The following is a 16,334-nucleotide window of genomic DNA, read 5'->3' as shown; positions in this document are numbered from 1 at the left end:
TTCACAACTTTCTGGACCAAGTAAAGTTATAGTCATAGAGATGTATCGCATGGAAACAGACCCTTCAGTTCAACTTGTCCATGTTGAGCAGATATTCTAAATTAATCTAGTCCCATTTACCAGCATTTGGTCCATATCCCTCTAAACCTCATTGTTGAATTTACCAATTTCAGGCCATAACCTCAGGCCCCATTTGTTTCTTCCTGTCTTGGTATGGTTTGGATTTCTCTTGTTTTATTCCCGTATTTTGTTTTTGGATGCCAGAGATTCGCCATTCTGCCATTCACACCTTTTCTACAGCCAGGATTTGTTTCTTTATTTGTCTCAATACCACTCCCTTTGGTCCTGCACCATCTACACATTTGTTATTTAATCTCTCTCTTCACTTCCACTTATCACATACCTCCCCTTTTTGTTCTTTTTACCATGCTCCCATTTTACTTACTTAAATCCTATTACATTTCTAACTTATCTGAGTTCTAATTTTAAAACAAGTCCTGAAATATTAACTCCACATCTCTCTCAGCAGTTTCTACTAGATTTGCTGAGTAACTTCGTGTTTTCTGTTTCTGTTTCAGATTTTGCTTTTGTACTGGTCACTCATATCTTACAGGCAAGGTAACCTGCCTTTCTTGTTTGGGTGTGACCCACATGATATTCCAGTGCCACATAAGTGGTTGACTCTAAAGGATCTTTTGAAGTGGGTGCCACTGTCTTCCACACCTAGGGATGTGCAATATGTATGAATCAACAAACAATGCATAGATTCCAAGGATAAATAATCAAACAACTTATTGTTGGTGCTAAATCTGAGGTGGTTTATTTACTTATCAACTTACTGAGAGCAAAATTAGAACTAGCTAGTTAGTATAAAAAGTTAAGAGCATTGTCCTTTTAGCTATGTGAGCCCAGTCCATTTGCCAGGTTTAATCCTCCTCTCTGCCTGATTATTACCCCTACCTCAAACCTTTTGTTGGACATTTGGGTGTTATGATTTTCAAGCCTCAGAGGATTTCTTTAATTACTCTTGGTAACAAGAACCACTCCCTGAAGTGAAGTGTCTTCGCGTCAGAGAATAATGTCTCATGCTTTTAATTGCCTCAGAGGTTTTTAGCCTTTTTCGTTGCCATCACTGATTAAAATTGATACCTCTGACTACTCCTTCTCATAAAAAGACAATTCGCTTTAGTTGACCATTTAGTGTCTTTCATTCACCCTTACTAACTGATTTAATTATACCCGATACATACTAACTATGTAAAAAAACTTCTTTGATCCTTAGCTGCCATTATAAATGATCAATTAATTAAATTATCCATATTTGTACTTGCACTGAGTTAACAAAACATATCAAGGGAAATGAATTTTGACTCAATACAGTTTGGAAGCACGAAGGATTTGGTCAAGTACAATGAGGAGGCTGAATACACTGCCAAATTTGAAAGCTTCCCCATCCCACTCTCCTGAGGCTGACTCATCATTCCTTCCTGCTTTCCCTCCCTTTAACTCATTTTGTGAACTCATCCTGCCTCCAATGTGTGAAACTTGGACCATGCCCAGAATTCCTGGAACAGAGCCATTTCTAAATGAAATCCGTATGAACTAAAATTTAAAATTTGATCGACATCTGGAGTCAGCTGACCCTAAAAAAGTACAAAGCTGGAGGAATATTACAGATATGGGCTCACAGTGAGAAAGATTGGTTCATTATGAGACAATGGCCTGTGATGGAATTATGGGAGTGTGTTTGGCGGATCAGGATGGGTTCAGGTTTGACCATTGTGTTTATCTATCCATTGTGTTTATTTGCCATTGTTATCTCAACCTGGATTGGTCCTATATTTAGAGGTACCAGATGGTGCTTTTAGATTCACACTCCAAAAAGGTGTCAATGCCCTTCGAAGGGAGAGGGATGAAAATTGTTGGGTTGAAAAAGTTGGCATCATTCTCAGAATCCATTTGCATGGATAATGTTACATGATGCAGTGGGCATTTCTTGGAATTTTCTTCTGGTGATTTATGATTGGTGATATATAAGAAATGCTGGTCCCTCCTCAGAATTCCCCATTTTTAGTTACCCACTCCATAGTTATGCAGTTGCTTCTTTGTTCCACTGAAACAAGATATTGGACATCCAAAGCAATTAACTTTTGCTTATTGCTTGTTTTTCACATTGTATTGAATACAGTGAGCCTAGTCTCCTTTCTTAAGTACATGTATTCAGAACATTTAAAGTTGAGGTTATCCAGTATCTACGATAAGCGTGGATAGTTTGGTGTAAGTTCAAATTTTAAATGAAACATGGAAGTTCCTGATTACTGCTTTCCAAGGCAAAGTTGAAGTTTGTACATTGCATGTAATCAATCACTGAATTAAACATACAGTTCAGAAAAAGACTACTTAAGCTATCATATCTCTACCAGTGTTAGTTTTATTCCCACTTTCCTTGTGCCCTTTTATATTCTTCCTTTTCAGTTGCTTATCCAATTCACTCTTGTTATATTTTCATCTCTGCAGTAGAACATTCCAAGATCTGATAATTCTCAATGGCAGCTGTTCTTTTGTTAATCCTGAGAATTACACTTTATTACTTATTCATAGATCTTGCATGGATTGACATCTTTGGTCTTGCTGGCTTTTGAAACTTCTGACAGTTCAAAAGTGTAAATTTTACAAACTTTTGTCATATCTAAAACTTTTTGTTCCTGATATTTTTCGACTGAATCTTTGCTGTATCCATCTACTGGCTCAAATACCATTCCACCCTGCAGAAAGGTTTCCCAGAACTGGATGCCAATTACCCAAAGTAATGTTTTGCACAAGTTCAGCATTAGTTCGCTGCTACAGGAAGATGTTGTGACACTCAAAAGGATTCCAAAAAAAATTTATAAGGATGTTGCCAGATTTGAAGTGTTTGAGCTAAAGGAAGAAGCTGAATAGGCTGGGGCTATATTCCCCGAAGTGATCCATGTTGAGTGGTGACCTTATAGAGGTTTATAAAATCATGGCGAGCATGGATAGGGTAAATAGCCAAGGTCTTTTTTCCCTAGGGTCGGGGAGTCCAAAATTAGAAGGAATAGGTTTAAGGTGAGAAAGGAAAATTTAAAAGGGACCCAGGGTGCAAGTTTTTCATGCAGAGGATGGTACATGTATGGAATGAGCTACCAGAAGAAGTGGTGGAGGCTGGTACAATTACAACATGTAAAAGAAGTACATGAGTAAGAATGGTTTAGAGGGATATGGCCAAATCTTAGAATGCTACCTAGATTAATTTAGGGTATCTGGTCAGCATGGACGAATTGAATTGAAGGGTCTGTTTCCATGCTGTAAATCTCTATGACTCCATGCCTTTTGCAGGGCATTTTCCCCCTCCGCTCCCATAAACCACATGGGGATAGAGTTTGCAATTGAATCGACTAACTCGAGTCGGAAAATATTTCGACTTGGCAGATCTGCCCCATTGGAAAGATCAGAATGAAAGATCCTCAATGAGATGTAGTAATGCAAGTTTAATAACCTCACACAAATGAGATTAGATTAGTGATATCTCAAGCAAAACTCAATTTACTACACCCCATTACTCACCACCATCGATCTCCATTAGTTGGGGCTTATATTTGACATTCATGTATTACATGGCACCCTCACCAACTTGACATTTATGTAAAACTCACAACCATAAATCATCACAATCATTATTGAGGTTCAGTCTTTGCCTCTAAACCAAAAAGTTAGTGTTCCAATCCCACTTCAGAATTTGAACAGAACGCTCTTGGCTGGTCTTCAAGTTTAGTTATACTGATGATATGTCCATTTTCTCAGATGGACACACAAATCCTGTGGCACTATTTTGAAGAAGCGCTTAGAAGTTACCCCTGGTGGCTTGAGCAAAATGTAACCCTCAATCAACATCATGGAATATGGGTCGTCTGGTTGATATCATTTGATATTTGAGGAATGTTGCTGTGTGAAAAGTACATCATTAAATATAAAGAGGTTTTAAGGTTGTGGAAGTTCTATATAAATGCAATTTGTTTGAAGAGCAACAAAAAAAATAGTGACAGTAAAGACAAGTTACATAATTTCAGCACAGCCATCAGTTCAGTCATTGAAACTGTGGATAACTTAGAGGATAGCATCGAAGAGGGATCTTTGCACAGTCAGATTCCGGGCATTAATCTGGTGCAGCAGGGCAGGGACAAAGTTAGCAAGATGCCAGCTTGTTAGATGGCAAGGTCTCATGTGAGGTCTACTACACAGGACTCAAATTGTGACTTTGTTGGGATCTGCAGGAAAAGGCTGATGGGTGTACATAAGGTAGTTACTTGGTGCAATAGGAAGCCTGTCAGAAAAACTGTTTTGATATTTAGGAGTATGGAATAATTGCAGACCAAGTTGGCACAGGGCTTCATGCAGAGTTTGGACCCAATGCTTCCTGGCAATTAACTAGCTACCAACTTCATCTGTATGTTTAAGAAACCAGTCTTGACATGCATTCAGGATGCTGGCCTGTGTCTCAGCTTTTACTCCACCCACAGTTTGACTAACACAGAAGAAGCTCAGACTGAGGTAATGGAATCTCAGCATATTACGACACAGACTCCAAATGCTGCTGTCAGGGTTGTTAATATCGGATTTAAAGCGGCTTGTGGATGCTCATAGCAGCCCATCAATTTTTTTTATTTCAAAAATATACTTTATTCATAAAAAAATTTTGATCTGTACAATTGGTCATGCCATACATACGTAAACATTCCATTTCTTTACATACAGAGATCAAAATTAATCATTCATATATACAGGTCTCTACGTTTACAATCCATATATTTAGCTGAGGCATCAGTGGAGCCCACTTACTGCGTGGGCCCCCTGTTCTTCTTTGGCTGGCAGATGTTACACGGTGGTCTTTCGCCACCGCACCTTGGCGGCACCTGCCCCAAGCTTCAGCGCATCCCTCAACATGTAGTCCTGGACCTTGGAATGTGCCAGTCTGCAACACTCAGTCGGGGTCAGCTCCTTCATTTGGAAGATCAACAAGTTTTGGATAGACCAAAGAGCATCTTTCACCGAGTTGACGATCCTCCAGGCACAGCTGATGTTCATCTCGGTGTGCGTCCCGGGGAACAGACCGTAGAGCACGGAGTCCCATGTCACAGAGCTGCTCGGGACGAACCTCGACAAACATCACTTCATTCGTCTCCAGACCTCCTTTGCATAGGCACATTCCAGAAGGAGGTGTGTGACAATCTCCTCCCCCCCGCAGCCGCTTCGAGGGCAGTGTGTAGTGCGGCTGAGAGCCCGGGCGTGCATAAAGGATCTCGCAGGCAGAGCCCTTCTCACCACCAGCCAAGCCACGTCTTGGTGCTTGTTGGAAAGTTCTGGTGATGAGGCATTCTGCCAAATGACTTTGACAGTCTGCTCAGGGAACAGCTCAATAGGATCCGCCCTCTCCTTTTCCCGAAGGGTCTCAAGGACACGACATGCTGACCACTTCCTGATGGACTTGTGGTCAAAGTGTTTTTCTTCATAAATTTCTCTACGAAGGACAGGTGATACGGAACGGTCCAACTACTCGAAGCGTTCCGCAGCAGCGAGGCCAGACCTTACCTTCGCAACACCGGGGACAAGTAGAACCTCAGTACGTAGTGACACTTGGTGTTTGCGTACCGGGATTCCACACACAGCTTGATGCAGCCCACACACAAAGGTGGCCATGCAGTGTGTTTCTCCCCCACCCCCTTGTTGCCCAGAGCTTTGTACATCGAGTCCCTTCTTTGATCTCCATACAAAATGGAAGATGGCCTGGGTGACTGTGACAGCACAGGTTCTGGGAATAGGCCAGACCTGTGCCACATATAACAATACTGACATTGCCTCACACCTGATGACCAGGTTTTTACCAGCGATGGAGAGCAACCGTAGCTTCCATCTGCCCAGTTTCTGCCTCACTTTCTTGATACACTCCCTCCAAGACTTGGCACACACCCCAGCCTCTCCGAACCAAATACCCAGCACCGTCAGGTGGACATAGCAGCCCATCAATCTGTCCTCCAGCAGATTACCAGGATTGCTTTGGTGCCATTCCAGGTGAATGGCAGTGGTGCCATATAGTATGAGCACTCTGGTTTCTGTCAGGGTGACAGCAATCATTCACTCAGTCACTCTGATGTCTTTATCAAGCTCAAGAGGCTACAGTCCTGGGGAGATAACTCAAAATTACTTGAGGTTGTCCAGCAAAGTGTTTTGCAGTTTCTGCTACTGAAAATCAACTGCCTTGCATCAGCTTTGGTGTGGCCTCTAGGGCAGCCAATAGAAATGCTCTGGTACTAAAGAAATACACAAAACCTAATGGTTTAATTTATGTACAATGTGGCATATGGTTTGAAATGTATCTTTTATCTTTAGCTTTTATTAACTCTGCCACTAACGGCGAGTGGAGGTAATGTTTTCACCTTTTTTTTAGTTTGTTTGTCTGTTTGTAAAGAATAAATTTCAGATGGTAATGGATTAATTTTAACAAAGCTTGGTACACAGGCAAGCTATAACCTAAGGAAGAGCTGCTAAATGTTTGGTGAATGTTGTGGATTCAGATCTAGTCTACATATTGTTTTAAAGGATCCATTAACATTGAGCCATAGGATGAATTGATGTTTTCTTTCAGAATGTTGCTGCTTGTTTTATGTGGCATTTGATTGTTTTAATATTGTGGCTTGTCTCAACTACTGTGGTGAAATTTGTAACAATGCTCAAAATATGAGCAGAGGTTTCAGAGCAGGTTGTTGAATGTAATTTGGCTTGAAGCTTCCTGAGTGAGATTTAAATTCTGAATGAAAAAAGAAAATCAATTTCAGATTTATGGCTAGTAAGCAGCGATCGCATAGGGCATGCTTCAAGGAAAAGTTGGATATTAACGAAAAATAGAGTTAACACATTGTGGCTGAGCTATGGACTCTCCTGAGTATCCATTTTGCTTGTTTGTACATTGTAGCCAAGAGTATGATATTACTGTCAGTGATAGAAGAGAGGTGTGAATTATGGGACTCTTGGTCAATGAGGAGTTGGACTAAGTTTACTTGTATCGCATTTTAAACAGCTTTTCCATTTAAGGAGGAGAAAGGGACTGTTTAGGTTTCAGTTCCATCCCTTCCTCACATCCTCCTATTTCAGCTCATGACTTCAACCAATAATCTAGGATTTGACCTGTGTGATGTATTGCATATGGTCACATTGCAACTGGGCCTTTGAGAAATGGAATGCTTTTCAGTTCAGGTATGTCACAATGTGGGCAGAGGCACCGAGGAGAAAGTGAGGACTGCAGATGTTGGAGATCAGAGTTGAACAGTATGATGCTGGAAGCACAGCAGGCCAGGTAGCATCTGAGGAGCAGAAGAATTGATGTTTCGGGCATAAGCTCTTCATCAGAAATGTGGCACCTGTAAAACAATGTGTGTGTAGTCAATGACATTTTGCAATCTTTGTGCTCACTCAGTCTGCATCTCTTTCACATGAGGGAATTAAATTAAGATTTATCTCTTTGAAAAGAGGTACAGTGTCTTAGCTTATGCAGGAGGGCACTGCAAGCAAACAGATATCCTGATGTCACCATTACCAATGCTGAAGGAATCCAGACTCATTAGAAATTTATCGCTATTGCTACCTTCACAGCTACAGGCAGTGTGAGCCCTGCCCAGCTCTGGGATTAAAGATCTCGCTGTTGAAAGTGGCAGATTTCAGTGAGGACATCTTCCTTATCATCATCATTGGTCCGTTGCAGATGAGGATGACTGTCTTCCATTCTTAGGTGGCTGTACAGACTGATGCAGCTGCCACAGGCTCTGTTACACTTGGGGTAGAAGGTGATTGTAGTAAGGGGTGGGTGGGTGTTGGGGTGGCATCGCGTTCCTTATCCTGTTTTCGCCTGGCTTTCAACTTTTCCCGACAGCAATTCTCGCCGCCTTCCCAGATGCTCCTCCTCCACCGGTGTCTGTGGGCATGCTGCACTTTGCCAGTGAGGCCTTGAGGGTATCTGCGAAGCATTTCCTCTGTCCACTGGGGGCTTGTCTGCCATTTCGGAGCTGTGAGTAGAGCACCGGCTTGGGGAGTCTCATGTCGGTCATGTGGATGATGTGCCCAGCCTATCACAACTGATCAAGGGTGGTCAGTGCCTCAAATATCAGACTCATTGTTCCTGAGGCGAATTACTTCTGGTCATCCATGGGCTGTTGTGGTCACTTGCATCTACCCCTACTCTTGCTGCTCCTTCTCATCCTGCTGTGCACTGTCCTCTTGCCTTCCCCTTCTCCCAGCTGCCTAGCCTGCTCTGCATTGACATGGCTCATTCTCCCAGTTATATTTGATTTTGAGAAAAGGACACACTAATGAACCCATGTTTTGGAGCAACTGGTTTGTGCAGAAGCCTTCAAGACAACAGAAAATTGCCATGCCACTCCCTGTTGATTTATGCAAATTTAAGCAATTACAGAAAATGTGAAGTAGCCAAACAAGTCACCTAGCAATTAAACTGTAAATAGTTTTGAGCCCTTCAAATAGTGTTGATAGTATTGTTTGTCCTGCTGATTTATAGCTCATTTTACTTGCTCTGCAATCATGATCACTTTATTAATCATTTTATCAATATAATATCATCACATCATAAATATACTTGTGCACCACCCTAAAAAGACTTGTAATGCACAAAGAGCTAGTGCTGCTGAGCACAATCAAACCCTTACTTTCTTTTGCTGTCCTTTTGTCATTAATTGATCTAACTTAAACTTCCTCCGTCATGTTTCAGCCCACTCTCTAACATACATAAATGTCTTTCAACATCCCTCAGGTTTTACATTCTACGTGCTTTTTGGAGAATTCTTATGCTCCACAACGACAGGGAAAGTTGAAGGATTGTGGCACAACGTTTCCACCTAGCTGCTCCATTCAGAATAGCAGAAACAATTGAGGACCTACTGTTTGAACAGGGATGCTGGGTTGAAAACCTTTCCAGAGTATTGGAAGAATGGGTTGAGAGGCAGGAGAGCAGCTTGTGGAGCAGGCACCGGGACGAGAACCTAATATCTTCCTGCCACCATGACATGATGACAGTGGCAGGAACCTCAATGGGATGCCGTCTAAGGCACTATTACCTACTTTCACTGGCATGTTACCTGTCTCAGGTAGGTCTGCCAGCATGCAAGGAGGATGGCAGATGAACCTCAGGTTCCCAGCGATGGGCCAAACCTTTTGATCTGTGGCTCAAGGAGGGGCATCCTAATGACGGTGGCCATCTCTGCGTCCAACGTACCAGTTCATTCTGCCCACTTGCCCTCCCAAGCCCAGGAGCTGTCTGCTGGCCCTGTTTTTCTCAAGAAAACTCACAGCTCTTTGAGGGTGCCACAGAATTGAAGTGTCCCCTCCTTTTGTGGTGAAGCCTCAGCAGTGGTGGCTCAGTGTTGGCAGCGACTGGAGCATTGCCAAAGGTGAGGTGAGGTCTGAGGGGCTTTGCAGCTGTTCTCTGTTGAATGGTAGTGCTGGAACTAATCTTTAGGTTGGTTGGTGTGGGCAATATACTGCTCTTGGGCAGTGGGGCTGGTGCCGACTTTCAGTCCTGCTGTTGGGATATTATCCTCATCCAAAACATTCACTCACTGCTCTTTGCAGGCAATGGAGAAATTACTTCAAAGCTAAGTGTGAATTGAATAAAGAAAAATAAAAATAGAAAGAAAGAACATGCATTAGAATTGTGTGTTCCCATTAATTCCAGTTGTATTTTTTCTGTAACCCATTGAACCTCACAGTGCTGTGATAGATCACATCAGTTCTGAGGTAGACCTCAGATGTGGTTTTATTATGTCTTTCCCAATGCTCAATCAATCAGAGCCATAACTGGCTTGAACTTGATTATCTTGAATTGGTACAAACTTCCTACTGAATTCTTTACCACTACATAGTGTGTGACAGGTTTGTCTGCGTCTGAGCTGAATGTTGGTGCCAATTGGAAAGCCTCATCTTCTCCCATTAAGACATGTCCTCACAAAAATCAAAACCTTAATCTCATTAAGGGGTGTGATTGTAATTAAATATGAGAACAAAAATAAATGACTTCGAAATTACTGTGCTGGTGGTCTAGGTGAGATTTCTAAGATTAATCCAGCATACAATGACTAATCTAGTCTGAAACCATGTGAATCTGTTCTAGTCATCTTGCACAGAGAATTTTGACTTGTTTAAGGTACAGGTTGGACGGGAGGCAACTTTATCTCAATGCGCACACTATTATGTTGAGTAAAGCAATCCGAACAGACGTAAACTTTTCTTGGTTGGATTGAATATCAGGGTGTGTGAGCATTATGGACCTCGTGAAACATAGACAGCTTTGTCTTTTCCATGCAGTAACTTTTGTCTTATTGCTGTACTCCTGGACAATTAAAGCCAGACGCAAGATGAGGAGGAGTGTTCCAATCTGCACGTGAACAGACAGTACATTAAAATTTATATCTTGATAAGCCAGGTCTGCTGTTCATTTTAATTTTGCTTCACCTTCCTACTTTTGAATTAAATAAATAGCCACAAACATGGATGGTTTGACTTAGTTGCGTTCTTTTTTTTTTGGTGCAGTTCACTTGAAATCACTAATCAGCGCGAATGATTAAGCACAAAGTAGTAGGTGGGGTCAGTTTGGCTGGCATTTTGGCTATGGGCAGGTGAGCCACGTGCTCTAGGGTGTAGTCAGAGATAGGCTGGAGGCGTTGAGAGGTGTTAGTGAAATAGTTACATGGAGTTGAACAAGGGTTTTCCTGTTCCTGGCTAACAATCCAAGTAAGTGATTCAGGACTGACAGTCAGAGACATTCGTGCAGGGTTCTTGGGAATGGGGGGAATTGCCTATTGAATGTTCAGGCTTCCCTGGCAATTTCCATGGGGGCATTGCATCAGGATTTCTGTGGTCCAAAGCCCATCTTCTGAATATATGGCTGGTCTTTGGCCATCCAGAGACCAGTGGAGCTGGGCCATGACTTTTATTTTCTGACTCTCTGTGGTACAAACAGTCCAAAGTATGAGCCCAGCTTTCTCAGGGAAATGATGCTTCTAGTTAAAGTCGATTGAGAGAAAGAGATTTCTGTTTCCAACTGACTCATCCAGTTAATTTTCTTCATTTCAGGTGTTTTTATATTTCCTAATAAGACTGTTCAAAGAAGATTAGAAAAATGTGCAATTTTATTCATGCTTCTTCAATTCCCTGGTAATCCACAGCCACGTTGTTGAGACTGAATGATTAATTTCTGGAAAGTTGGCAACTCTGGAGGATGGGTAGAGGCAGTTGGTGTTTTATGAAACTGACATCTCCTTCACTTGCATCATGGGGTTAGGTAAACAGGCAGCAATGTTGCTTTTGGTAGCAATCTCTCTATTTTTACTAAGTAAAGCATAGCAACATGATTCCACAAAAGCAAAATTGTCTGGATGCTGGGATTCTGACATAAGAACAAAAACTGCTGGAAACATTTATTATGTTAGGTATCATCTGTAGAGAGAGAAGCTGAATTTTAGGTCAGTGTCCCAAGGACAGGTCACATACCTAATATGTCAACCCTGCTGCTCTTCACAGCTGCTGCCGGATCAGTTGAACTGTTTTTACCAGTATTTTTCATTGTTATCACAAAGAGCTTTTCTCTCTGGTTCGGTACATTGTGTATTAAGCTTGGTGTAATACTAATTGTCTGACCTCTTAAGGGAGGGCAGGATGATGGAGAAAAAGACAAAGGATAATCTGCTTCTTGAATTTGTTGCCACTGAGACAGGAGCCGTAGATATTTCTTTGCCTGCCCCTGCACCCTTACTACACCAAGGACATGTGGTTTGAATACTTTAAATGAATAGGTACTACCTTTATTTAAGGAGTAGAGGTAAAATTGTGCGTCGCTGCGTTGAATTTCCAAGTCCAAATTTTGGCGACTGTCAGTCAAAGTTGCATAATTTCAATGGCACATTCAATGCCCTATTGATGTTGTTCAGGCATCTTTGGCGGTCACCTGAAACAGGCAGGGTTTGTCATCTTGAATAGGGTGGCACAAAAATGGGAGGAATACTTTATGATTTAACAGTGAAACCAGAAATTCCCTGACCTCGAGCCCAGTGAATGTTGAACTACTACATTCAGACACACCTGCTTCAAATGTGGCCAAGCCAGTACTCCTTGAAGACACTGCAAAACCTGATACTGTAAGGTGAAGTGAGGAGAACCCAAATTGGCATTAGATTGATGAACCATTGATTATCATCACTCCTCCATTCACTCCCTATGTGGACTGTGCCTTCTCCCATTGTTTCCCAGTACCAAACTCTGGGCAGTAAACCAATTTAGCATAGTTTTGCTGCTCAGTCTCATTTGGTGTAGACAGCCTAGACTGCACAGGAATCGCCGCTGTGTTTTGGACATGGTTTCTCCCCAGCCTCCCCCCCCCCCCCCCCCCAAATTTATCTCTCCACCCTGGAGGCTTCCTGCCTCTATTCTTGATGAAGAGCTTTTGCCTGAAACATCGATTTTCCTGCTCCTCAGATGCTGCCTGACCTGCTGTGCTTTTCCAGCACCACTCTAATCTAGACTCTGGTTTCCAGCATATGCAGTCCTCACTCTTGCCATGGTTTCTCTCTTGGCCAGTCTCCTTTTTCATATTGGGTTGATGCAGTACAACTATGCAGAAGTATCACTTGTTCTGATTGAGCTGTGGCAACCCTAGTAAAACCAGTTTGTCTGAAGAATTATAATTAACCTGCTGTATTCCTCTTCAGTTCCACCCAGAATGACTCAATAGTTTTATTAACTCTTTGTTTCTTTTCAAACAAAACATTCTTTTTGGAAACGCAATTCACCTACAGAATACTAAAATAAATCATCACAGGAAAAGCTCAAAATGGTGAGCAGGTTAGGGAGCTTCTGTGAGATACAGTTAACGTTCCAGGCTTGTGACACTGCAGCAGTTTCTGATGTATCTCAGGGGTCTGCAATAGCAACTAATATGTTAACCACATTGGTCTTGGGATGGGAGTCATATTTGATCCAATCTGGAAAAATATGGAAGTTTTTCTTCCTGAAAAGAAGTTCTGATCATCAACCTGAAATGTTTACTCTGCTTCTCTCTCCACAGATGTCACCAGGCCACCTGAGTTTCTCCAATGCATTGTGTTGTTATTTCAGATTTCCAGCATCTGCAGTATTTTTCCTTTGTGTTGAAATACCTCTGTCATGTTCTAAGTAGTGAAAGGAATGCCATGACATTCCACCTTTTTGTTACTTTCATACACTGATGTGTACTCAGTACTGTAAATTCACTGTGTTGATATAATTGAATTGACACAGGTGAAACTGACATTCCCAATAACCCTTGGATGCAAGAGCCTGCTCCAGTTTCAAAGCTATGGAACTTGTGTAAGCACGGTGCTGATAATCAGAGTAAGATGCTTCACATTGCTTCTGTAATATATTATGTAACTCTTAACTGTGGCTATCTGACCACCTTTTCATTATATTCAATAATTAACCACCACCTTGTCCACTTCTGCCCTCTAGCTCATGACAAGGTAATAAGGTAATAACCTCTGATTCTACTGTTGTCTCAATTCGTGTTCATGTCTGTAATGGAGCAAAAACGACCACTATGTGAGCTGCTGTTGATGTTGTGTGGAGCTGAATAAAAAGTTCATTACACAGTTCTGTTGAGCTTTCCTGCTGGTGCAGTTGAGATCTGGTCTGCAAAGCTGAGATTATCATCATGCTTTAATACTGTGTTTCCTATCATGGCAACATTTATATCCTATTTATTTGTGTATGATTGTATCTTTTTGCCACATGCTCATCTGCTTTGAATTCCTGCATCAGCTGAGGTTACCATGGGGGACTCTCCTTCTCAATCTTCCCCCCCCTCTCCTGAGGTATGGTAACCCTCAGGTTAAACCACCACCAGCCATCTCTCTTTCATGAGAGGGCAGCCTTATGTTTGGTAGGACAATGGCCATTTTATCTTTGAGTTTAATGTTTGTTGCCATCACAACAACGGCAATACTTGCATATTTGCCACTGCTTAAAAATTATGAAACCAACTTTTAATGCAATTACTGTGTATGATCTTGTCATATCTTCAGCTTTTACGCTATGGGTCCATTACCCAATGACAGCTCCAAGTGTAGGAAAAGCAGCACCCACAAGCCAAATTGAACACCTAGAGGGGTTTTGCCTCCAATCTGTCTTTGTTCCTCCAATTCCTCCAATCCTCATACTCTCCTTTCTGCCTGTGCACCACCACATCCTCCAGTGAGCTCACTGCCTGGACCTGAAGCCTCAGAAATCCACTTACTATCCTCAATAGGATGATGAATGCAGATTCAGCTCATTAGGCTGCCTCCATGAAGATCATGCTGGAGTACAGACTGCAGACCAGTGCGAGTTCTAGACCCAGAAATGGTCCTGGCTTCAAACAAAACAAAATAAAAAAAGACAGAAGCAATTAACATTTCCTCCAGTACAGTGCATAGGCTTGCTCATATTGCTAGGTACAGGGATGCCATATGAGGTATGAAAGTTGATTTGACGCCATTGATTTAAATATTCTGACTTCATCAAAGAAGCACAAAGTTTCTCCTCAGCTATGCAAATAATAAAACAGCAGGCAAGCAAAGGAATCTATTGTGGCTGATTAATGAATAGTGTGAAAAGAGAAACTCCCTCTTGTCTGGAATCAAATGTCTGTCAGCTCCAAAACGTACAGCACAAGCGACAGTACAGGTTCTGCAGGCCACTTGTCAAATTACATCTTTTAGTGGTAATACATCACTAGAAACCTGTTAAACAACACTGGTTCATTCTGCATGACGGCTTGAAGGCTGTTGACTGCTGGTGGTATCCTATTATTCTGGATAGGTTACAAATTACTTGTTGTGTCTTCGTTAGTACCAGGTCAGCCTTATGGTTTCGCACTGTGCTGGGCTTTAAGAAGGTAACATTTTCAAACTTTTCTTTCTCACTTCTAAGAAATTCTTGTCATTTTGTTCTTCCACGAAAGGTAAAGCAATTGTAGGCAGGTATGTGGAAGTCAAAAATGATCTTCTGGTGAGCGATGAACATCAAGTGAAAGATAATTAAGACAGAAAGTGGAAACTGTGCCCAACAAAAGCTAACTCAAAGATATGTTTTGATTCAGACTTGTTTCTGGATGGCAGTACCAGAGCTGGATTAACATAAGAGTAGGGGAGCTGTACAATATTCAAGAATGCATGGCTGGCTGCATTTGTAAATCAGGCACTTATCAGCAAAGCACTTTTGTTAACTATATTCAAAATGCTTTTGTGGAGTTTTAACAAAATTGTTTACTGTGCAATGCCACGTAACTTGGTAACATTTGATTTTACGTTCACATCATTTGGGAAGTTCAAGCCATTTCAACAAATATGTTTCGACCCAGATAAACACTAGCTTGAAGATCAGAAGGGATCATTGTTTACAATGGGGAGAATCCACATTAGGGCTGAAGCCAATAATAAGTAAAGGAGCTACATTAAAAAGCAAATGAGCTACAGTATTGCCTTAACTTTAATAAACATGTCTCTGGTTCCAATGGAATTGTAGCTTATTTTTAAAATATTAGTTAAACGTTATAATTCATTCAGTTTTAAATAGGTGTGAACTTCATCCAGATTACCTGAGATAACATGTAATTCCAGCAGCAAGGACCGGAGAGAACTTGAGGGAGTTTGAGAACTTTTATTTGGGCATTGGGTCAGCAAATTGTTCCAGTTCCGAATCTTGTTGAGTAGACTTAGAGAATCGAGAACAGGCACAGAAGTGTTTCCAACAAGTTGGTGTTGCTGTCTTTTCCCTGCTTCTAATGCCCAGATGTGCTAAAATTACATTATTAGCCCACAACACACAGGTTGAAAGCTTAGCTCACCTACAGCCAGATGCTCGACAGCAGGACTGGTGGCTGTTGGTTACTATTAATAATGTTGTGTTCCTCTTGTACATTTGTTCTCTGCTTCCACAAGTAATGTTGTAATATAAATTGGACATAAAATTATTTATACTGAGACATCATGACAAGGCTATTCATTGAAAGTGTTTTAACACATGAATAATTACTTCTTTGGAAAAGTGTTCATGTTCAAGTCCCAATCCAAAGCTTGAGGACTAAAATCTGTGCTGATCCTCCAGTGCTGCATTGAGAAAGATGGTACTGTCAGAAGTGTTGTTTTCTGGGGAGGTGATGGCCTAGTGGTATTATCACTGGACTGTTAATCCTGGGTTCGAATCCCACCATGGCAAATGGTTGAATTTGAATTCGATAAATA

The 16,334-nt window shown here is 41.6% G+C and overlaps 1 protein-coding gene across 5 annotated transcripts in view; it reads left to right on the top strand.

Annotated features, from left to right (window-relative positions):
• Positions 1 to 16,334, top strand: part of LOC140479074 (rho guanine nucleotide exchange factor 4-like) — a 474,075-nt gene that overhangs the window by 245,801 nt on the left and 211,940 nt on the right. Inside the window, exon 1 of one of the 5 annotated variants that reach the window (XM_072572911.1) lies at positions 14,877 to 14,986. The exons of the other annotated variants lie outside the window; for them this stretch is intronic. The gene's annotated coding sequence lies outside the window, so the exon portion shown is untranslated. Of the gene's footprint in view, positions 1 to 14,876; positions 14,987 to 16,334 lie in introns of those variants that run through there. 5 annotated transcript variants of the gene reach the window in all.

Source organism: Chiloscyllium punctatum, chromosome 6, assembly GCF_047496795.1.
Source record: "Chiloscyllium punctatum isolate Juve2018m chromosome 6, sChiPun1.3, whole genome shotgun sequence".
NCBI lineage: Eukaryota > Metazoa > Chordata > Chondrichthyes > Orectolobiformes > Hemiscylliidae > Chiloscyllium > Chiloscyllium punctatum.
This window is presented reverse-complemented; position numbering and strand designations above follow the sequence as displayed.